The sequence below is a fragment of the Podarcis bocagei genome, assembly GCF_964188305.1.
Source record: "Podarcis bocagei genome assembly, chromosome: 14".
Classification (NCBI taxonomy): Eukaryota; Metazoa; Chordata; class Lepidosauria; order Squamata; family Lacertidae; genus Podarcis; species Podarcis bocagei.
Window position 1 is genome coordinate 12406005 of NC_138139.1, and position 24898 is coordinate 12430902.

The 24898-nt window shown below is 48.4% G+C and overlaps 1 long non-coding RNA gene across 1 annotated transcript in view; it reads left to right on the forward strand.

Moving 5' to 3' along the window:
- LOC308573313 overlaps positions 1-24898 on the forward strand; it is a 60584-nt gene that overhangs the window by 21907 nt on the left and 13779 nt on the right. Inside the window, exon 2 of the long non-coding RNA XR_014002025.1 lies at positions 23952-24068. This is a non-coding gene — a long non-coding RNA (uncharacterized lncRNA). The remainder of the gene's footprint in view (positions 1-23951; positions 24069-24898) is intronic.

Below are 24898 nucleotides of genomic sequence, written 5' to 3' on the forward strand. Positions count from 1 at the left end.
CGAAGAGGCTCAGTGGTTTAGACCACAGTGCCACCCACTCCCATACACAGAAGTAAGCCTCATTAACTAATTCCTAGGAAAGTGAGTTCATCTTGCAGAGCTCTTGTTAGGTTAAACCATTTGCAAACTGGCATTGCTTCAGTACAGAACCCCTCACACAGCTTCTACGCTGCCTGGTTCTGGGTTTACTTCAGAAATTCTTCATCTTGTGCTGGAAAGATATGAACTGCTGCATTGCAGGCTGGGCTGACTGAGGGTACTGGTAAGTGATGCCAGACCTTGTGGCTTCAGAGCTTCCACCTCCAAACCCACCAGACATGGCATGCCCGTGAGTGTGCCCCACAGTGGAGCCCACAGCCATGTAGTAATGGCCATCTGCCCAGGGGCAGGAGAAACCACGGCAGAGGCAGGGGCAGGAAAGGGGGCAGGAGCAGCCGACAGTGGAGCAGACCTCATAGGAGGTGCACTGCTAGCAGGGGGCACCATCTGAGACGTCCTGCTCCTGCTTCCCCTCAGCATGGAAGGTGAGTTAGGATTGCGGCTGTAGGTAACCTTGAAATGATTATATTATTGTGCAACCAATTGTCAGGCTTCGGGGAATTGGCTTCCTCCCTCCATGGCAGTAGATAAGAAGATCAAAGAAATGAACATTTTACCAGTTAGAAACTTTAAAAATCCCAGCGAGAGAACAAAGAACACTTCTCCTAGAAATGGCGATGCTCCCAATTAAGGATTACACCCCCTCCATCCCTATTAATCTACATCACTCCTATGTCTTGAAGTCTTAGTTTGTACCCTCTGCGCTTATTGGGACTTTGCCTATATGCAGCTTCCCACAGAAGCAATTAAGGAGTTGGCCGAAGGCCAGGAAGACTGAGCAGAGGGAGTTATTCTGCCTAGAGATATGGGACCTTGGATACAACTCTGCTATTGGATGAGGTCACCCATATAGGCATGATGACTCATGACTTTCCTGCTTGTGTGTTGGTTGGTTGGCCAGTGGTTGTTTGAGAGTTCTTTGGATTTTGTTCAAAGAGTTACGATCCAAGTCTGTATCCTGTACAGTGGTACCTCGGGTTACATATGCTTCACGTTACAGACTCTTCAGGTTACAGACTCCGCTAACCCAGAAATAGTACTTCGGGTTAAGAACTTTGCTTCAGGATAAGAACAGAAATCGTGCAGCAGCATTGCGGCAGCAGCAGAAGGCCCCATTAGCTAAAGTGGTGCTTCAGGTTAAGAACAGTTTCAGGTTAAGAACAGACCTCTGGAACGAATTAAGTACTTAACCCAAGGTACCACTGTAGCAGCATCTTGTTCCTGCTTCATCCTGCCAGCTTGCAACCGACTGCTTCTGGACAGTCTGTGTATGCTCTGCAATATTCAACAGCACTTTCTGTTCTGAGACTTTCTGAGCTCTTCGTGACTTTAGGGAGATTGGAGGAATGCTGTCCAATGACTGCGAATCTGTTAACCCTCTCTCTTTCAGTGTTTCTTCTCCCAGCTGTTCCCCATCCATTATTTCCCAGCTTCTGCCTTCTGAACTAGGCCCCTCTGCAAAGCACTGTTCCAAATCTATAGTTGTCCTCCTGCTCCTGGGAAGATTCAGGAGCAGGGGGAGGGGTGGCCCCCACCATTCCTCCTCAGTGCAGCCCTCCTCAGCACGGTCCCTGACACCAATACAATAAAGAGTCTATCCTGGGAAGAGCTTTAAAATACATATTTTGTACCAAATTCTGCACCAACAAAACAGAATTAATCCTTTATAAATAATGCCAGATTGCCCCTGCAAGTGCATCAGTCTATTGAACAAATAAGTTCCACTTGCATTAACTTTCACCTAATAGCTGATCTATCCTCTCCACCCAAAAGTCTGGTCGGCCAGTAGATTATGACTTTTTTTACTATTGACAATCTAGCAAAACTTGCCAGCTAAGAGTGCATATGGTACAAGATCACAGGTTCCAAGTGCAGTTTTATCACAAATGCTAATGATCCAATTATCCAGCATATGAAAACGCCAAGATCCCATAAGCATAAAGTAAAAGGGTCCTATTGATTTGCAACTTTCCCCAAGATAATGGTCGACAGCATTTATTTACCTGCTGTGCATGGAAGTGTGAGAGGGAGAAATTAACAGGTTAACAGCCTGTTGGGTACAGTACGGCACACAATTATACAGAACATAATTGTTGCCATATATCATACAATATGCATTCAGTTCCTCTGGAGGGCATGTTTCTAAATCAGTGCTGGAATGATGCTTTCAAATCAAACTTTCAAGAGCATTGGATGAGCAGATGGCCTGTCAGATGTACGTTGGATGCAGAGCTGGGACAAATAATCTTTATTAAAACTGAGTACCTATAATAGACCGTCGGGCACTTTTTCATGTTGGGTTTTTCCTCTCTCATCCTGAAATGGTTTTTATGATTGTTAATGCACAGAACTTGCAGCGCTTGCCTGCTTGATAGCAGGAGCTAAGAGACTTGTGGGGACTGCTGGGGTTGGATGTGGGAGTGCTCAACTGTGTAGGACATGGCGGGCTCTGCTGCGGTTTGGATTTGTTATCCCGCTTTATCACTACCCGAAGGAGTCTCAAAGCAGCTAACACTCTTCCTCCCCCACAACAAACACCCTGTGAGGTGAGTGAGACTGAGAAACTTCAAAGAAGTGTGACTGGCCCAAGGTCACCCAGCAGCTGCATGTGGAGGAGCGGAGACGCGAACCCGGTTCCCCAGATTACGAGCCTACCGCTCTTAACCACTACACCACACTGGCTCAGAGGCATCCAAGCAGAGGATGGATGGCTAGCAATCAGGGATGCTGTAGCTCAGGGATGGGGAACCTGTCACCCTGCAGATGCCTCTGTGACTCTTCTCATCCTTGATCATTGTCCATGTTGGCTGGTGCTGATGGCATAACCTCCAACATCTTGCATCCCAAAACTAGGATGCCCGTCTTTCTGTCCATGCTCCTGTGCAAGATCACAGAGCCCCAAAGATGTGTTTTTTCAGAGCTGTGTTCACACGGTGCCCAAAAATGCATGCTTTGGGGCACCATGAGAGATTGCAGCCCTGAAAAAAGCTCTTTTTTGCAGGGGGGAATGTGCTTTTATCTGGGTGAGAACTTGGCATGAAATCATGTGAGATCACAGCACCCAGAATGGCTGCCGTGCTCTCATGTGGGAAAGCAGGATGTCCTATATTTTCCAGAATACTTGTGGGGCATGTGATGGGAGATGCAGCCCAAAGCATCTAAAGGGCCATAGCTTCCCCTTCTTGGCTGTAGGTGTCAGGGAACTGACATCGGAGCGAGAGGCGAAGGGGAGGCTCCCAGATGATGCTGGCGAAGGACCCAGCAGCAGGGGGAGAAACAGCTCAGTAGAGGGGGAAGCCAATCAGCGCAACACCAGGGATAAAGGGGGGCAGACGGAGGAATTGGAGAGAGGGCTCAAGGACTCTTCACTGGACATCAGTGAGGAGAGCCCAGGTCCACCACTACCCATGCCTTCCCTGCGCAGAAGACTCCCGCGCAGTGAGAGGAGGAGGAGACTGGGTGTCAAACAACTTTTATGTTGGAAGAGGTTCAAGAAACGCCCACTGACGGATTCTGCCAGTGACTGAGGCAGCCGCGATGAGAAGGGGCTGTGCAGTCAGAAAGGTTTAACAAGGCAAATTAACCGAGAAAGGCACCAGCTTACGCACGAGTAACTCACACCTATTACAGTAGGTTTCTGCTCCTTCTCCTCGATCAAACCAGTTGTCGCCACCCAAAATAGTGGAGCAAACGTCAGTTCTCACTGGGACTGATGCCAGCATCCATTTGATTTAGATCTGTCGCTTGGCCATGTGTCTTGAGTATTCACCGCCATTTTAATTTACTAGTAATGCCTCTGGGAGTGGCTGCTGGTGCAGCTGTTTCATTCAGTGCTTTTCTTATGCCATGTGCCAACCTGCAGCTATTCAGGAAGCACAATCAGATCCATTGTAAAATTGCAAATTATATTGAACATGCTTCAGTTTTTTCTTTCCTTCTTAAGGTAACTGCTATGATCCACTTACCATCATAACTTTCTTCAGAAGCCAGTGCAAGGCACGTCATTCCAAAGGACAGGAATATAGTGTCCAACTGGAGGTAAAGAATGGGAGGCACCAGTGGCGATGCTCGGTGGAAGGGTAAGCATCACAGATTTGCAGGAGTTTCATCTGTTTTTATTGGTGAATTGCTGGGATATGGGACCTGTAGTATGAAGTGCTGTTCCTGGTGTTGGGCCGAAGAATGGGGTTCCAGGGAGGCATGAGAGGGTAAAGAGAATTCAATTCCATTTGCATTTAAAGGTGGACATACCAAATTATAATAAATAATAATAATTTTTTATTTATATGCCACCCTTCCCAGTCCAGAAAACTGGGCTCAGGGCAGCTAACAACAAATTTAAAACACTTAATTCATGCAACAAAAAACAGCATAAAATACAGTATAAAACGTAAATAACAATAAATTCAGAATTCAAAAATCAATTCAGAGGGAAAATCCATCCAATAAACTTTAGATGATCACCAGGGCTAGCTGGCTAAATTAGTCCTATTTGGGCCGGTGAGGAGACCAGGGGGGAATTAGCTGTGGGATCCCAGAGCGGGTAATCTTCATAAAAAGAGGAGGGGGAGGGAAGGAAGGGGAATAAAAGATCAGGCTAAGTTCAAACTGAAAGCCAAGTGGAATAGCTCTGTCTTACAGGCCCTGTGGAAGGAAGTTAAATCCTGAAGGGCCCTAGTCTCATGGGACAGCATGAGCATGAGTCAGAGCCATCACTGAGAAGACCATGACCCTGGTGGAGGATAATCTGACTTCCTTAGGGCCTGGGACCTCTAAACTGTGATTATTCATTGACCCTAAGGTCCTCTGCGGGGCATACCAGGAGAGGCGGTCCTGTAAATACAAGGGCCCTAAGCTTTCTGAAACAATACGTGAACTAGGACACAGCCACCCCTGCAAATTCTCCAAATTTCACAGTGCAATTCTCCAGCCAAGTACAAAAATGCATATAATAGGATAAACTATATATTAGTGAAAATAACATTGAAATGCATTCTGCTGGGGGAAATCACTCTGCAAAAATCTGTATATTATGCAAAATTTCCTACAAACTTCTGTGTACAGTGGTACCTTGGTTCTTGAACTTAATCCATTCTGGGAGTCTGTTTGGCTCCTGAAACCGTTCAAAAACCAAGGTGTGGCTTCTGATTGGCTGCAGGAGCTTCCTGCACCCAAGCGGGAGCTGCATCAGACGTTTGGCTTCTGAAAAAGTTTGCAAACTGGAACACTTACTTCTGGGTTTGTGGCGTTCGGGAGCTGATTTGTTCAACAGCTAAGCCTTTTGAGAACCAAGGTACCACTGTATTAGGATGGATCCGCTGATGAAATTGCAGGAGAACTTTAATGTGTGTGTGGTGTGGGGAGCTAAGCAATGGGGAAATGTGGAGATGAGAGGGAAGAGAGAGAAAATTGACAGTTTCGCCCTCTCTTCTCTTGAACAATAGGGTGCAAGCTTCCCAAGTTGCTGGATATCCTGGACTATGGCAGGAGATTCATCCTGTCTGGTAGGCTCTTGTATTGATCCTTCTCCTCCTTCTCCTCCTCCTTCTTCGGAGGGAGAAAGGTGGTCTACCAATGAGGGGAAGCCTCTCCCCCTGAACTGTCATGCCAACACTGCCTTGAGTTCATATCTCAGTGGAGCCCTGGCTCCACCGAGTGGACTCTTTCAACCCCTGCTGCCCAAATTGAGCTGTCAAGAAAGCGAATGAGATGAAAAGGATTATGGATGGCGAAGGTTTTGTGCATTTTCACACATAGCACTGAAAGCACCCTGAAGTGCCTCTCCCACTGTTTTCATAAATGCTGTTAATGTAGTGTGGAAAGGGGAAGGGGGAGCCATTTTGAAATGAGAAGCGCATTCTAGCCAACATAGCTTTTTAACATTCATATTACAGAGTCAGGAAAAGCAAAGAAAGCACTCTGAGTTTTATGAGTGGAGCTTTATGAGCCCAAAGGGAATGGATTCTCACTGTGAAATGAGCTTTTACTGGGATCGATCAAGAAACCCCCCATCTTGACTTACATAATCCATGTAACAAGCTTGTGTGAATAGATGGAGCCATAATCAGCGACCGTTTCCTCCAGTGCCATCATTTTAATTCTAGCAAGCAGGTGGAGGTTAAGTTCATTCTATTGTTCTATGATACGATTAATTCCTTTCAGATTATCTTTCTGGGGCAATGCATGGAACATGCAGTTCAGCTCTATACATGACAATGAACAAAAAGCTCTTTCTAACCCATCCATAATTTCCAGAACAGAAGTCAGGGCTTAGCTCAGGAGTCACCCATCTTTGGGGGCACATTTTGGATTTTATTTATTTCATTTCATTTCATAAAATTTATATACCACTTGATCATATACACACACACACACACACACACACACACACACACTCAAAGTGGTTTACAAAAGGAATAAAACTCTAACATCATCAGTGAAAACAGTTAAATACAGCTATTTAAAATATTAAAATGCTCATTGAAATAAATGATAAGCTAAAAATTGACAAAAGGCAAAGGTAAAATCAGGAGGCAAGATCGAGAAGCCAGCAAAGAGTTCAGGGCAAGGACAAAGTTTTTGAACAAGTTGGGAGGCAGGACTGAAGAAGAAGCTCAACCAAGTGGCATAGCGTGGGGGAAGGCACAGGGGTGGTTGTCCCACGTGCAAAATTCTTAAGGGTGCAAAATTCCCACCCTTGTTGCTGCCACAGTACAGCTGAGTGGTGTAGCGGTTAAGAGCGGTGGACTCGTAATCTGGTGAACTGGGTTCACTTCCCCGCTCCTCCACATGCAGCTGCTGGGTGACCTTGGGCTAGTCACACTTCTCTGAAGTCTCTCAGCCCCACTCACCTCACAGAGTGTTTGTTGTGGGGGAGGAAGGAAAAGGAGATTGTTAGCCGCTTTGAGACTTCTTAAGGGGAATGAAAGGTGGGATATCAAGTCCAAACTCCTCCTCCTCCTCCTCCTCTTCTCTTCTGTTGCTGGGCTCCACTGAAAATGGCTTCTCCATATGAACCAGAAAGTGACCTCTCCAGACCATGGAGCAGCTCTTCTTCTCTTATCTCTGTGGTTGTGATCTCCTGAGTGGTGTGGACACTGTTAGGCAATTGAATGTGCATGTGTACTCTGTCCGTTTCCCTCCCTCTGTGCGACCCTCATATAAACAAAGCCACAGCAAAGACGAAAGATGCAGGTTAACATGCAGGGAGGCCCTGAGTGAGGAAAAATGTATGGGGGTCACACACATGCACTACTGTGCCTGAGAACAGCCATGAGGCCTGTTAGACAGAGCAGCCCTGCCCTGGAGACCACTTCTTGGGTGGTGGAGAGGCACCCCTCTGGCCGCTCCTCTTAACACCTTCCAAGCACAGCACACAGTCCACAATCCTATTCTTGCCTTGCCCTGGCCACTGGCAACCCATGATATGCCACTGGCTCAACTTCACAGGAAGTCCTGCTTGGGCACACTGAGTCATGCTCAAGGTGTGTGGGCAGATGTGGTAGCAGTTTTACTGCAGCACCATTGCCCTGGTTACTTTTTCTCTTCTGATAAGGTCGTTGCCTAGTTACCTAATTGTAGCCTCTGCTTGTTACACGGCTTAATTTCTATGCATGTGTAAAGCTAAGACCTGTGGACTCTTATTGTTGTGGGTCCCCCGGTGCCTGCTGTTGCTGTGACCAAGTACAAGCTGCCTAAAACATCACGAGTGCTATGGCTAATTGAAGAAAATCCAGTAACAACCCCTGCCCCACATTCTTCCCTCACTGAGTGAAAAAAAGCGGACTTCTGCAAAAGTCTACAGTTGTAAATCTCAGCTGGGGTTTGTAACCTAAAATCTCTCCCACCCTCATTGCACCAGTCAACTCCCGAAGTTGACAAGCATTCTGAATAAAAACTTAACAGGCAAAAATGTTCATGCTGGCTAGCAACATCGACTCCTCCTGCAGCTGCAGTGTATGGTTTTCGGCTGCTGACAATTTTCTACGCTCCTTTTGTCAACAAACCCGGAAGAGATGAGTCATAAAGGAAAGGAAGCATTACACAGATAGTAACAAATGTCACATTTTCATATAGGGTTGTTCTGCAGCTGCCTACCTTCAAGTCTCCGTAGTGTTTTGCAGTTTAAAATCCATATTGTAATGTAAGATTTTTATTAAGGCTCTCAAGGAAGGAGAGAAGGGAAGCAAGAACAAAATCCCGCACTGCGCCTTTAGAAACTGGCTTGCCTCCTCCCCCAGGAAGTGTACAGAGACAAGCAAAACTTACTTATATAATTCCTAGCTCTCCCCATCCTTCATGCGCAAAATACTTGTATTAATGATGACAAATCTGTCACTTTCTGCTCCTCTCTGGCCCCATCTGCCCTATATAGAATCATAGAATCATAGAATCATCGAGTTGGAAGAGACCACAAGGGCCATCGAGTCCAACCCCCTGCCAAGCAGGAAACACCATCAGAGCACTCCTGACATATGGTTGTCAAGCCTCTGCTTAAAGACCTCCAAAGTAGGAGACTCCACCACACTCCTTGGCAGCAAATTCCACTGTCGAACAGCTCTTACTGTCAGGAAGTTCTTCCTAATGTTTAGGTGGAATCTTCTTTCTTGTAGTTTGGATCCATTGCTCTGTGTCCGCTTCTGTGGAGCAGCAGAAACAAACCTTTCTCCCTCCTCTATGTGACATCCTTTTATATATTTGAACATGGCTATCATATCACCCCTTAACCTCCTCTTCTCCAGGCTAAACATGCCCAGCTCCCTTAGCCGTTCCTCATAAGGCATCGTTTCCAGGCCTTTGACCATGTTTAAGGCATGTCCAACTTTCAAGAGACTAGATTCAGGTAGGTAGCTATGTTGGTCTGACGCAGTCGAAATAAAAAAATTAAAAAATAGGCCAGTAGCACCTTAGAGACCAACTAGGTTTGTTCTAGGTATAAGCTTTTGTGCGCATGCACACTTCTTCAGATACTTTAAGAGACTGAGATCTGCTCCCACTATAAAACTGGCAGTGATTATGTTTCATTAGGGGTGTTGGGAGCCTTCTTCACGTTCTCTTCTGTGCAACCTTCTGAGGGCCACAAGCCGGTGGTGGGAATGGCCAGAGACAAAAGTGGGTGAAGCAATAAATGTTACCTTTGTAGAGTTTGGTAATTTCTACCCAAGCAAGCAAGAGGCATGATTAGACTTCAGTGCTCCAGCACTGAAGGATATTATGATGTAGGGCTGGGGAGGGCTGTGGCCTGGTGATAGGTTGTGTGGCCTGGGAAGACCTGGAAAAAGTCAGACAGAGAAGTCTAGAGGCCCACATTTGGTGCCCACACAAGGTTCTCCACCCATTGATACAGATTCTGAAATGCACAACAGTGATGGTCATTATTGATGCATCTTTGCATCCGTGAGCCCCACTCCACGAAGGCGTAGGCTGCATTATGGTATATTTCATCTGAATTCATCTTGTTGTCTTTGCCTAGTTCCCTGGGCAAAATGGGAACTTAAATTCTCTGGAGTCCTCTGGGCAAGCGTTGACATAAATATGCAATGGTTTCCAATTGTTTAGCACTAATTAGCTTGATTAATTTTGGAGAGGTTCTGTTTCCCATTTAAGGGTGTCTCTCTTGGTTAATTACAGCAAGAATGGACCAAGGAGGGTAAATTAATGTGATCGGCATGGAAAATAAATAAGAAATGGTACACAGTGCATCCCTCAGCAAGGCCAGAGTTTTCTTAAGAGACCAGGAAGTTCAAGGGAGAATGGTCCACTTTGATTTGTTTATATGCAAATCTGTTTTCTTAATTGGCTCTGATTTTCAAAACACACTTTTTGCAGATTTTCGCTCTTTTTTATCACACCAGGACAAGATGCTTAAACAAATCTGGATTATGCTGTGTACCATTGGGGCCAATAGGGCACTGCCCCACCAACCTCAGCCGGCCCCCATTTGCCTGCCTTCTTACAATTATCCTGGCTGCTAGTTTCCTCCTCTTCAGCCTCTGTGTTGCCATTGCGGAACTCAGCTGGGAGGGAGATGGGGACAAGAGCAGAATAAGTGGCCTCTGCCTGTCATTGGCTCTGGTACTGCCTGTCATTGGTTATAGCTCCCCCCACTGTTGACCTCCCTGCCTTCTACCCTACTGATCCCAATGAATGCCCACAATTACTGTTTGAATGCCTCCTCCCCCTTAATTTGTTGCTTCTGTTTTAAATCAGGAAAAGTCTGTTCAATATTGCGGCCAGTGATAACGCCGCAGTAAACATCAGAAATGCCTTTATAAATATGATCTAAGAATTTAATTGCCTCCTTTGTACTTTAATCTTATCTTCACACATTGAAGCCATGTGCATTGTATATTTCTGAACCCCAAAGGACAGCTTTTCATATGGCATTGTGGAGTAGGGCATTATCACTCGAAACCTGACAGGCCTGGTATGCTTTTCTGTCAGCCGATGGGCTAGGAAGTTTGTTATTAATTATGGAAAAGGCATACATACATAAAAAAGGAGGTGGTTTGCACAAGGCAGTTCTGAATCCTGAATTATAATTAAATTGGGGCTATGTGGCAGGGGCGGGGAGAAAAAGCATTATTTGCCATGAATCAAAAACAAAGTGTAGTTACCCTGTAAGGTAGCAATACGCAATCTGCACCACACACATTTTCAAAGCTCTAAGTTCCCCCAAAAGCAAAGCCGCAAATTAGTAAAGAGGGACCATTTCTGGATTGAAGTAGATGCAATTTTAAATGTGTACATGCATTTAACGTCTCCAGGTGTCCCCTCCCCAACCAGTGGTGATGGGAATCAGGGCTGCAAAAACGACACATGGGAAGGTGTGTGTGTTGAAATAAATTTTTATTTGATTTTCAAAAAACATAAACATGCAACAAAACCAATTCCAAATCTAATTATTAAGATTACTCTGAATCTCCTGACTTCCCCCTATCCCTTCCATGGATCCTATTAATCCTATTTTCAACTGCATATCAATACTTCTCCATTTTTTTTTATCTTCCTAGGTATCCTATACATTCTGTTACATTACAAGTGTGTTTAAATCCTGCTAATGTTTTAACCTACTTACAATAATTTTGTATATACAGTGGTACTTCGGGTTAAGAACTTAATTAATTCCGGAGGTCCGTTCTTAACCTGAAACTGTTCTTAACCTGAGGTACCACTTTAGCTAATGGGGCCTCCCACTGCTGCCATGTCGCCGCTGCGTGATTTCTGTTCTTATTAAGCAAAGTTCTTAACCCGATGTACTATTTCTGGGTTAGCAGAGTCTGTAACCTGAAGCATCTGTAACCTGAGATACCACTGTACATTGTAAATGTTTCCCATTCTTTTAAAATTTCTTGTCTTCTTGGTTCCTGAGCTTCCCAGTTAGTTTTGCCATTTTCAGCATAGTCCATCAATTTGGTTTGCCATTCTTCTTCGGCTTCTTCTCTTCTTCTTTCTTCTTTCTCTTCTTTCCATCTCTGGGCTAGTAGGGTGTGTGTATGTGTGTGTGTGTGTGTGTGTGTGTGTCTTTTGCAGTGGTCCTGATGAATACCACCCTTAAGGAAGGAAAGTTTGGAGCTCCCATGTGTGATCTGGAGCCCTGATAGTGCAGGGCTTCTGATGATTTCTTGTTTGTTGTTGTTTAGTCATTTAGTCGTGTCCGACTCTTCGTGACCCCATGGACCAGAGCACGCCAGGCACTCCTGTCTTCCACTGCCTCCCGTATTTGGTCAAACTCATGCTGGTAGCTTCGAGAACACTGTCCAACCATCTCATCCTCTGTCGTCCCCTTCTCCTTGTGCCCTCCATCTTTCCCAACATCAGGGTCTTTTCCAGGGAGTCTTCTCTTCTCATGAGGTGGCCAAAGTACTGGAGCCTCAGCTTCAGGATCTGTCCTTCCAGTGAGCACTCAGGGCTGATTTCCTTCAGAATGGATAGGCTTGATCTTCTTGCAGTCCACGGGACCCTCAAGAGTCTCCTCCAGCACCAGAATTCAAAAGCATCCATTCTTGAGTGATCAGCCTTCTTTATGGTCCAGCTCTCACTCCCATACATCACTACTGGGAAAACCATAGCTTTAACTATATGGGCCTTCCGATGATAAGAACATACAAAGAGCCTGCTGGATCTGGCCAACAGCTCATCAAACTCAGCTTCCTGTTTCCACAGTGGCCAACAAGACCCCTGTGAGAAACCTTCAAGCAGGACCACAGCACGAGAGCGCTCTGCCCTCCCGTCCTTTCCAGCAACTTGTGTTCAGAAGCATCACTGTCACCAAGAGCATCGTCATATTTGGCTAGTAGCCATTGAAAGCCTTATCCTCCATGAATTTGTCCAATCCACTTTCGAAGCCAGTTTCTAAAGCCTCTTTTAATGATGATGTGAAGAAGCCAATGCATATTCAGATGAGCACATGTAGGGTCCAACTTCAGATTTTCTACCCAATGTACAGAAGTTGAGACAGCAGAGATAACTGGAACAGCAACACTGCACATTGCATCAAAAAGCAGGAGGGTTTCTGATGAGGCCTGATATCACCTTGGTACAAGAGGAAGAAGGTGCTAGCTGGATCTCAGTGGATTCAGGCATCATCCCTGAAAATGTCAGTATTGCAGCCACCAGAAAAATGAATGGTCAGATGATATCAGAGGCCAAAAGAGTTCTGCCTAGTACTGTGAAACTTCTGAGTATACCTGCATGCTTTCTGTTTCTTGACATTAGCAATGCTAGAAAGCACAAAGGTGGGTATCTTTCTTCCTGTGGAAGAATGACTGTCCTTTCAATCTCCTGGTATCTTTTGAAGAACCTTCTCTTAAGGAACAGGCTCAGTACAGCTCAAGATCAGGCTTGCCACTATCAATGCATGCCAGTGGCCTTTCTCGAAGATTGACAGTTGTTAACAAATCTTCCTGCTCTGAATGTCTGAGTCATGCAAGCTAGAAGGCAAACAAGGCAGATATATTACTCTTTCCTAGGCAAAGGAGGTCAGCTAAGGTTGATTTTGTGAGCTGAATATGGATGGGTTCAGTGAACCCTGAAACAAGCCTTGGAATTGATCCTTGATCGCTGTCGAAATTTGGACTGATTACGCACGAACTTTTTCTGCCTGTATACATAAAAATATAAGGTTGTTGTCACGCCACAGTTTGTGTGGCTGCATCTTCCCACTCTGTTAAATGTAGCTGCAGTGAGGTTTAATGGAGGTGGGAGGTGCTTCACAGAGTGGTTTGAAAAACTGCTCTTTGAAGCACCTGTCTCCTCTGTGAAGCACCCCACCCCAGTTAACTGCAGCTGTGGGAATGTGGTGCTTCAGAAAACTGCTCTCTTAAGTGCCACCCCCTCATTTAAAAGGGGGTGGGGATTGTGGCAAGCTGGGAGGAGGTTAGGGTGAGTTGGGAGGTCATAGGTGAAATCTAAAGGGAGGAGCGTTTGGCAAAGCAGTTGGTGTATGGGGTGGGGTGTTGATGAATGGAGTAAGATGGGGCAGAAGACCCCAGTTTCCTATATGGATACAGGGAGTGAAATGTAAGGTGCTTCTAGACTGTCACTATCTTGTAGAAGAAGTTCAAGTGCACACTGGAAGTTTAGCTTTGTGTAATTAAAGTAGATTAAAATATTCTGTTACGCTAGGGCAACAAATCCAGTTGGGTTTGTTTGTTTGTTTGTTTGTTTGTTTAAATGACATTTTGCAGTTAGGAAAGTGATGGGGAATAAATGCAGAACCACTTCTGTGCTTTTTAAATTATACACAAAGGAACAAGAGTACAAAGGAAATGCCAAACACAGATCTAGCACATAGTGACAAATTGCAAAGATACTGTATGCTAAAACATGGGGAAAGAACAGAAGACAAAAGAAGCTGAAATTAATTGGGGAAATTGGGGAAACAATTAGAATATAGAAAGTTAACTGAGATGCTGCTTCCTTATAAGATTGCTAGAGATGAAATAAAGAAATGGATCCCAACTCTCTCTCTCTCTCTCTCTCTCTCTCTCTCTCTCTCTCTCTCCCCCAACCACACATTATCATAGAAAGAAGGATAGACAGTTTGCTGCCATAAATTATATTTTTTATTTAAATTGTTTGGGGTTTAAATATCTATGGGTGGGTGGGTGTTTGCATCTGTATATATAACTCTATAATAATTCTAAACAACTACAGAAATGACATCAATAATAATATTCTTTAAAAATTGGAAAGTGCTAAAAAAAGATGGGTGCAGGTGTTTATGTATATAATGAGTGTATGCGTCCATAACGGGGAAATGCCTTGAAAAGAGTGGGGTGAATGCAAGTTTCACAGCAAGATGTGTACATATTCTGTAAACAGATCAGAACTAATGCTCAGCAAAGGTTGGATGTAATCTAACCTCCCCTTAAGCCTTGTGCAAGCAAATCAGGAAGTGTGCTCAATGATAAACTGGTTGCCTGGAGGAGCTCTAAAAATCATGGAAGCACATGCACATGTGCTACTCCTAGTCTGTTTTGACAAATGGGACACTGCCCCACCAACTTCCATCTGCACTCAACCAACCCCTACCTGCCTGCCTTCTTCAGGATGTGGCACTGACTGTTGACTTCCTCCTCCTTAGTCTCAGTGTTTCCCTTGTAGTCCTTAGCAGGGAGGAGGATGGGGACAAAACTAGAATTAGTTGGTTCTGCCTATCATTGGCTCTAGCGCCACCTACTGTTGGACTCCCCATTTTCCACCCTACCAATCCCAGTGGGAACCAGCCACTACTGTACAGCTTCTAAGGAGGAAACAGTGACAAGGGTGTTTAAAGGATTGGCAAGGAATGAACTCATATCTGCCGACTGCATATTTATTTGGGTGGGTTTTTTTTTTAAAGTTGATGGTTAAATTAATTTTGTTGCTGGTAACTATTCTGTTTTAGAATTAGGTTGTAAGCCAAGGGACAGATAATTCTGTGAGTTTCCCCTTCTCTTAGTTTCTTATTTTTCCAAGTTTAGTTCTATACGTTTTCACATCAGTTTGCTTTTTTTAAAAAAAGTCCCTGTGAGAATTTGTTAGCTTTTAAGCACACATTTCTCCTAATGGCCACACTTTTGCATGGGATTTTGCCTAATACGCACATTATAGCAAGCAATTCCCCCATATGCAATGCTTTTGTGTGTGTACAATTTTCATTAATGTATGCATTTCCCCCCAAATATATACCTCTTTATTCACACTAGACTGGAGAACTGCAGTCCAATTTTGAAGGCTAGCTAAGTTTTGGTTCGTGTATTCTTTCAGGAAGTGTGAATTGGGTGGGTTCCTATTGCAATGCTCTTCTGCCAAAAGGGACAGAAGTTCTTTTTGCATTCAAACAAGGCAACAAAGCACAATTTGGGTCTGTTCTTTACTAAACAGGTTTTATTAATAGGCTGTGTTAATAACTGTCAAAGCAAAGGAGAGCAAAGGCAGAGGACTTATATCTCTTCCTTTGGCTGCTGGGAACTCCTCTGAATGGACATGGATATGTGTGCTGGTCCCGGGGGTAAGGTACCGTGAGTGTAGCAGAGTCCACACGAAGCGGGGCGAGGTCCGATGCAGAGAGACGGGCGGGGAACAGGAACGCTGGAACAGAAGGCTGAGCAGGTAACAGGAACACCGGATGGTCGGGAACAGGAGGCCGAGCAGGGAACAGGAGTACTGGATAGTCAGGAACAGGAAGCCGAGCAGGGATCAGGATCACAGGAAGGTCCGTAGCCAACAACGACGTTGCTCCCGCAACCTGGGGCCGGGATGAGTGGGCTTTTATCCTCTTCTAAGGTCAGGGGTGGTCCCGACCCCCAGGAGCCCCGCCTACTCTGGCCTTAAGGCGAGCACTCCTCCTGGGGGCAACTAGTTCCCTTCGCCTCTCTGCCCTAAGCCTCTGCAGATCAGGAGAGGCCGAAGGGTTACTGGGCCCTGGAGGAGGCTCACCTGTGGCCACTGAGTCATCAGGCTCCTCTGGGGCCAGGAGGACTTCACCTGGGGCCTGCTCTTGAGTTTCCTCAGCCTCTAGGCCTTGCCCCAGTTCAGCCAGCCCTGGAGGCGGGGACTCCTGTGCCGGCTGGGATTCCTCTGTTTCATCCTCCGAATCGGAATCCCAGGCCATCACACCATCCCCCCTCCCAGGCCCCCCCCTCAACCGAGGGTCCGGACCCGGCTTGCCGGGGTACGTCGCATGGAACTCTCGGAGGCAGACAGGTGCGTGGACGTTGGCCGCTGGTTCCCAGGAACGGTCCTCCGGTCCGTACCCCTTCCAGTCAATGAGATACTGTAGCTTTCCCCTGCGGTATCGGGAGTCCAGGATGCGTTCCACCTCGTACTCAGGCTCTCCCCGAACCAACACTGGCTGCGGTTGGGGACGGTTCGGGTGGAACTCGTCGGGTGGGGCCACAGGACTCAAAAGGGACCTGTGGAAGACCGGGTGAACCTTCAGGGTTGCGGGTAACCGGAGACGGAATGCCACAGGAGAGACTTGGTCCACGATAGGGAACGGGCCGGTGAAGCGGGCGTCCAACTTCCGCGAAGGTCGAGAGGGGTGGAGATGGCGAGTGGAGAGCCAAACCAGGTCACCGACGCAAAGTTCCGGCCCCACCTGGCGGTGGCGGTCGGCCTGGGCTTTGTACGCTTCCTTGGCCTGGTGCAGTTGCTCCACCAAAAGCTGTTGCTGGGACTGGAGCTCTTGAAGCCACTCCGTCACTGCCGGGACCGCGGATGCTGGCAGCACCTCTGGAAACAGCCGTGGATGATAACCATAGCTGGCCTGGAACGGGGTCTGCTGGGTGGACGCATTCACCGCGTTGTTATAGGCGAACTCCACCAATGCCAGGTGGTCGACCCAGTCATCCTGCTGGTAGCTGCAGTAACACCGGAGGTACTGCTCTAGCACCGCGTTCGCCCGTTCCGTCTGGCCATCGGTCTGTGGGTGGTAGGCTGACGAGAGGCAGACCTCTGTCCCGAGGGTCTGGTGTAATGCTCGCCAGAACCGGGATGTGAACTGAACGCCCCGGTCGGACACCACGCGCTCAGGTAGTCCATGCAGGCGGAAGACATGCTGAAGGTACAGCTGCGCAGTTTCCTTGGCTGTGGGTACAGATGGACAGGGAGCGCAGTGTACCATCTTGGTGAAATGGTCGGAGAAAACCAGAAGGCAGGTACAGCCACGAGACGAGGGTAATTCCACTATAAAGTCCAACGAAACCGTGTGCCAAGGGCGCGGTGGAACTGGCAATGGCTGAAGTAGGCCGGGGGGTCACCCGGTAGGACCCTTGGCGCGACGGCAGACATCACAACCAGCAACGTAGCGAGCCACGTCAGCCTTCAGGCGGGGCCACCAAAACTCCCGACTGACCAAATGGGTGGTCCGATACCGTCCAAAGTGCCCCGCTGCTGGGGCATCATGGGCCATCCGGAGAACCTCCAGCCGTAGTGGCCCTGGCGGGACGTACAGACGACCGTGGTGCAGCAGCAGGCCCTGATGCAGGACCAGCCCCGGATATTGTGGACTGGACCCTTCAGCCAGCTCCCGGAGACGATCCTGGGCCCAAGCGTCGACCCGCTGCTGTTCCCGCACCCGAACCTGCAGTGGCTGCGCCTCCTGGGTGGCCAGGAATGCAGCCGGAGGTAGAATCGTGGTGGGTTCTGCTTGCTGTACCGTGTCTGCGTTGTCTTCAGGTTTCCGGGACAGAGCATCCGCCTTCTGATTCTGAGAGCTAGGGATGTAGCGGATCCGAAACTGGAACCGGGAAAAGAACAACGCCCACCGGATCTGTCTTTGGTTCAGCTTGCGGGTGGTCTGGAGGTACTCCAGGTTCCGGTGGTCGGTTCTCACCTCCACCGGATGTCGTGCCCCCTCAAGATGGTGGCGCCAGACCTCGAAGGCTACCTTGATGGCCAGTAGTTCCCGCTCCCACACAGTATAGTTACGCTCCGCTGGGAGGAGCTGGCGGGAATAGAAGGCGCAGGGTAAAAGTGGCGCTTCCGGTCCGTGCTGCTGAGACAAGACGGCATCGAGAGCCGTACTGGAGGCGTCAGTCTCTACCACAAAGGGTCGAGAAGGATCCGGATGTTGCAAGATTGGCGCTCTCTGGAAACAGGCCTTCAACCCTTGAAACGCCTCCTCCGCCTCCTTGTCCCAGGAAAACGGCGTCTTGGGGCACAGTAGTCGGGTCAACGGGGTGGTGCGGTGAGCATAGTCCGCAATGAAGGTTCGGTAATAGTTGGCGAACCCCAGGAAACGCTGTAGGTCCTTGCGGTTCCGAGGTGCCGCCCATTCTCGAACCGCTGCCACCTTCCCAGGATCCATCTGCACCCCACCTGGTGAGAGTCGGTGACCCAGGAAGTCCACTGACCGCTGATGAAACTCGCACTTGCTGAGCTTTGCATACAGACGATGCTCGCGTAAGCGCTGCAGCACGGTCCGGACATGGCCTTCGTGGCACGCCGGGTCACGGGAGTAAACCAGAATGTCATCCAAGTACACCACCACATACTTGTCTAGCAAGTCCTGGAACACGTGGTTGATGTACCGTTGGAACACAGCAGGCGCGTTGCACAAACCAAAGGGCATAACCAGGTATTCGAACTGTCCGTACCGGGTCCCAAATGCGGTCTTCCACTCATCCCCGGCGCGGATCCGAATCAAATTGTAGGCACCCCGGAGGTCTAGCTTGGTGAACACCTGCGCCCCTTGCACCCGCTCCAGTAACTCCGAAATAAGGGGCAAAGGGTACCGGTCCGGGATGGTGATTTTGTTCAGGGCCCGGTAATCATGGCAAAGGCGGAGCTCCCCACATTTCTTTTTAACAAAGAGCACTGGCGCAGCAGTGGGCGAGGTAGAAGGCCTAATGAACCCACGCTCCAGGTTCTTGCGCAAGAAGTCCTGTAAAGCCTCGCGCTCTGGCTCGGTTAACGAGTATAAGCGACTCACCGGTAGAGGCGCTCCGGGCTGGAGGTCTATGCCACAGTCAAAGGACCGATGCGGCGGTAGCTGGTCTGCCCCCCGTTCCTCAAACACGTCGTGATAGTCCGGTATTCAGCGGGGAGCGTTGCAGCAACCTCCTCAGTGGGCGCAGCTGCTAGCATCTCAGTCTCAGCCGGAGAACTGGGGTCTGGGAAGTGTACAGTCCGTTTGACCCAGTCAATCCGCACATTGTGAGCCTCCAGCCAGTCCATCCCAAGCACCAGGGGGAACCGGGGCATGGAGGCAATATCCAGAGTTCGCATCTCACGGTGCTGCTGGAGGCACAGGACCAGGGGCTGGGTCTCCTGAGTGACGGCACCCGAACGCAGGGGCCGTCCGTCGATTGCCTCCACCTGCACCGGTTCTGGCTTGTTCCGCAGTGGCACCCGATGCTGGGCAGCAAAAGCAGCGTCCATATAAGAGCGGGTTGCGCCCGAATCCACCAGCGCATGGGTAAGAATCCATGGCCCCCCTGGAGGGTATAGATGTACCGGAACCATAAGGTGTTGTAATTCAATTGGTGCGGCCCCATTCTGTGCTGTTTGGGACCCCCGGTAGCCAGGGCCATCAGCTACTGGGGTTTGGTGGTTTCCCTGCGGCTGGCGTTTCTCAGGGCAAGACCGAGCGAAGTGTCCACCTCCGCCACAGTAAAGACAGAGATTTCCCTCCCGACGCCGCGCCTTCTCTGCGGGGGAAAGGCGTGGCCGCACTGCCCCGAGCTGCATAGGTTCCTCTGTTAAATCAGTTGTGACCGTGGGGCTGCCGGAAAAGCTGGTGCCGTGAACTGGAAGTGTCGGCGACCCCGGGCCTGACGACGATCCTCCAACCGGTCGTCTATTTGTAGACTCCGTTGAATGAGAGTGTCTAGCGTGGTGGGGCGTTCCATTGTGGCCAACTGGTCCAGTACCTCGTCTGAAAGCCCTTCGAGATACTGGTCCCGCAGTGCCGAATCATTCCAGGTCAAGTCCTGTGCCAACAGCCGAAACTCCGTGGTATATGCGGCCACCGTGGACTTGCCCTGTTTCAAACGCCGAATCGCCCGGTTGGCTTGACTCCCTTTCTGGGGGTTGCCGAACGCGGCCTCCAAACGATTGCAAAATCCCGTATAGTCTGCTAGCAAGGGGGAGTCTTGCCTGAGTAGCGGCAACGCCCACTTGGCCGCCTGGTCCTTTAACAAACTAATCAGAAAGTGCACCTTGGTGCGGTCGTCAGGAAAGTTCCGGGCTCGCCCCTGGATATACAACTTGGCCTGGGCCAGGAACATAGGAAAGCTGGCCGGGGCTCCATCAAATTTCTCAGGCAAAGCCACTGGGTACTTGCCAGGAGCCGGGGCGTCGGCCCCAGGAGCCGGTAGGGCTTCTAAGCGTTGCTGAAGTGCCACGACCGCGTCACTGAGCTGCTGCACGGTGTGGGTCAAGGCCTGGTTCTCCTGGGCCAAAGTCACCAGTGCAGCCGCCTGGTCCTCCATGGCCTCTGGCTCTTCCCGAACGCACCCCTACGAAGGGGGAGTGCGGGTGTGGCGGGAGCAAACTGTGCTGGTCCCGGGGGTAAGGTACCGTGAGTGTAGCAGAGTCCACACGAAGCGGGGCGAGGTCCGATGCAGAGAGGCGGGCGGGGAACAGGAACGCTGGAACAGAAGGCTGAGCAGGTAACAGGAACACCGGATGGTCGGGAACAGGAGGCCGAGCAGGGAACAGGAGTACTGGATAGTCAGGAACAGGAAGCCGAGCAGGGATCAGGATCACAGGAAGGTCCGTAGCCAACAACGACGTTGCTCCCGCAACCTGGGGCCGGGATGAGTGGGCTTTTATCCTCTTCTAAGGTCAGGGGCGGTCCCGACCCCCAGGAGCCCTGCCTACTCTGGCCTTAAGGCGAGCACTCCTCCTGGGGGCAACTAGTTCCCTTCGCCTCTCTGCCCTAAGCCTCTGCAGATCAGGAGAGGCCGAAGGGTTACTGGGCCCTGGAGGAGGCTCACCTGTGGCCACTGAGTCATCAGGCTCCTCTGGGGCCAGGAGGACTTCACCTGGGGCCAGCTCCTGCTGCACTGCCACAGGTGCAGGCTCTTCAGCCTCTAGGCCTTGCCCCAGTTCAGCCGGCCCTGGAGGCGGGGACTCCTGTGCAGGCTGGGATTCCTCTGTTTCATCCTCCGAATCGGAATCCCAGGCCATCACAATATGACTCTGTAGAGTGTGCAGCTCCATGCCAGCTGCATTAAAGTTCTGACTGACAGAGGTGTTCTTGGGATTTATAGGGTTACATGTACCACACCAGTGGCCTTGACAACATTTATATTAAGACTAGCAGGTGTGTCCTATCCAATGTGCCATTGTGGGACTCTGTTAAGACTTATCTGGAGATTAAAATTCCACACATCTCAGTGTTTAATTAACTGTGAGAGAATGATATTGCCTAGAAAAACAGAAACAGAATTAACTACTTAAAGGCTACACGACCCACAGGAACTTGAAGCATGGTTGTGTACCTCCTAAACCCCTTCAAAAATCATGATCTTCCACGATTTGCCAATACAAATGAGAACCCAGTCAAATTCCTCCCCCATCTCCTGAAGAGTGAAGTGGTGGGAAAGTGGGACACAAGTATTTCAAATACATAAAAAAATAACAACAGGAGCCTTGACAGAAGGCACATTCTCATGATATGTCTAAAGGAAATACCGTGGTTTTCACCCCATAAGATGCACCTGACCATAAGATGCGCCTAGTTTTTAGAGGGAGAATGCAAGGAAAAAATACAGTGGTGCCCCGCAAGACGAATGCCTCGCAAGGCGGAAAACTCGCTAGACGAAAGAGTTTTCCGTTTTGGAGGTGCTTCGCAAAACGAATTTCCTATGGGCTTGCTTCGCAAGACGACAATGTCTTGCGAGTTCCTGCTGGTTTTTTCCCTCCCCCCCTTTTTCTAAGCCGCTAAGCTGCTTATCAGCTGATCCGATCAGCAGATAAGCCGCTAAAAACCGCTAATAGCGCTAATAGCGCTAATCCGCTAATCCGTCAATGGGCTTGCTTCGCAAGACGAAAAAAACCGCTAGACGAAGAGAATCACAGAACGGATTCTTTTCGTCTTGCGAGGCACCACTGTATTTTTCAAACGGAGTGCTAAGCAGAGCCTGTCTGCATCCCAGGCTCTGCTCAGCGCTCCCTTTCACAAGCCATGTGGAGCATGCGTGCGGCGCTTGCAGGCTTTTCCCTGAGGAGGGAGAAGGGCAGCCCGTCACTGATGGGTTGCCCTTCTTCCTCCTCAGGGGAAAGCCCCCAAGAGCCGCACACATGCTCTGCGCTGCTCTTTAAAGGCAGCGCGGCTCTTGCGGGCTTTTCCGGGAGGTGGGGAAAGGGACAGAGCTGCGTGCTCTGTCCCTTCCCCCACCTCCCGGAAAGGCCCCCAAGAGCTGCACAGCCTCTTCAGGACAGCGGGATGAAGGCTCCCCGCTGCCCTGAAGAGGTTGCGCCCAGCTAAGCCAGAAGCTAGAACAGCAAGAGGGAGCGCTGCACAGTGATCCCTCTCGCTGTTCTGGCATCTGGGATAGCTGCGCAGCCTGCATTCCCTCCATAAGACGCACACACATTTCCCTTTACTTTTTAGGAGGGAAAAAGTGAGTCTTATAGAGCGAAAAAATACGGTAAATGCACGTTGGGGCTGTGGTGGTTCAGTTGTATGGCAGCAGGGAATGCACCTATGTAGAGAATCATGTGCGCATAGAGTTATAAGCATGTGGATTCCACAAAGATATACACCCTATTGTGTGTAGTTCAGCTTTACTTAATCTGTTGCCCTCCATATATTTTGGATCAACTAACATCAGCCTCAGCCAGCATGACCCAATGGTTAGGGATTATGGGAATTGTAGCCCAAAATATATTGAGAGCAACAGGTTGGGGAAACCTGGTGCAATTCATCAAAATGCCTGAGTCGAAAGCACTGCATAGGAAACAGGTTATCCATATACAGTCTGAAACTAAGTGGCAAATTCAAAGGGTGCAGGCCTATATTCCTGGGCAAGCAAGTCCCTTCAAACAATGTTACACGGATACTGTTACCTTACTAGAGAGAAGTGAGTATTTTGTTGACTTTACAATAGTGGCTGAGGGCACTTGCTTATTGGGAATCAACACGCTTGTGCCTTCAGGTTCTAAGAATGTCAGAGCACAACCTTGATCTGTTTAAAATTAATGAGAAGCTTATTATTGACTTTGGTAGAGTTGAGACGAACTCTATAGGACTGGAAAAGAAAGGCCTCATTTCTGCAAGTTTAAGACTAGCTCCCCTGGTGTCTGTTGTGGAATTACTCTTGATTGACATAGGGAACTCTAGGTGACCCTGTAAGAAAACCTTTTATTTTCTTTTGTTAAATTTTCTGACTATGACAGACCTCTCTCTGTCTCTCTTCCCTGGGACTGTCCACTCAGTAAATTTGCTAGCTAATGCCAAAGGTGAGCAAATGGGGGAGCGGGCAGGTGGGAGTTGAAAATGATTATTTTCCCTTCCAATCTCCAGATAGATTTTCTAATCTTACTGCTCCACTGGGGAAATCTAAGAACTTTTATCAATTACCCCAATAATCAATTCATCAAGACACTCTTGCTTGCCACCCTGTTGTTCTCGGTTTCAACTGAATTATTTTGACATTCTTAAAGCAAACCTAGAAATGTCTCCCCATCAAGGAAAACAAAAGCAAGAAAGAGCAACGTAGTAAATAAGACATGGAGAGAGATTTGTGAAACGCCAAGTGGTTCAAGGGAAAGACAGGTGACACGTTTCTCATTTCCTCCTGTCCCATCTCAATATACTTTAGCAAGTGAACCATATTTTTGCCATCAGCAGTTTCCATCTAAAGGCAGCAGCATGCTCTGATCGGTGATCCTTTTTTCTGCTTTTTATTGTGTAGAGCTCAAAGAAGAAAAACAAGAGAGAGAACCAAGGATTTCATCTAAGGAGGCATCGTCTAGAATACACTCCTCTAGGAACTGGCTTATTGGTTAAAGAAATCAACACCTTTTATCAGGTTGGTATTCTGGGAGGGAGTAGTGATGTATGGAAGTGAGAGCTGGACCATAAAGAAGGCTGATCGCCGAAGAATTGATGCTTTTGAATTCTGGTGCTGGAGGTGACTCTTGAGAGTCCCATGGACTGCAAGAAGATCAAACCATTCCATTCTGAAGGAAAATCATTCCATTCTGAAGGAAAACCTTCCATTCTGAAGGAAATCAGCCCTGAGTGCTCACTGGAAGGACAGATCATGAAGCTGAGGTTCCAGTACTTTGGTCACCTCATGAGAAGAGAAGACTCCCTGGAAAAGACCCTGATGCTGGGAAAGATTGAGGGCACAAGGAGAAGGGGACGACAAAGGATAAGATGGTTGGATACTGTTCTTGAAGCTACCAGCATGAGTTTGACCAAATTGCTGGAGGCAGTGGAAGACAGGAGTGCCTGGCATGCTCTGGTCCATGGGGTCACGAAGAGTCGGGCACGACTAAACAACTAAACAACAACAACAATTCTGGGAAGGATTCTATCAATGGATCTATTCACACATACACATGAAGCCATATTTTTATACCCGTGTTCACAAAAGTACAAATTTGGAAATCCTTAAACTGGAGATGGTTGCAGGTCACTGCGGTTATTGCACTGCTTTACTGCCATTATAGAAACACCAGTGGTGACTTGCTCACTTGCTGATGTCTCTATAATTAAATGTATGTTAACACAAAAGGATGGACGTTGGGAAAATAATGGCTTGAAGCTTGAGTGCAGAAATATAGTAAGATGGTTAGTTCTTACATGTTGCACAGGCCGCTCAACTCCACACAAGGTGGACCATAAGCTGATTCT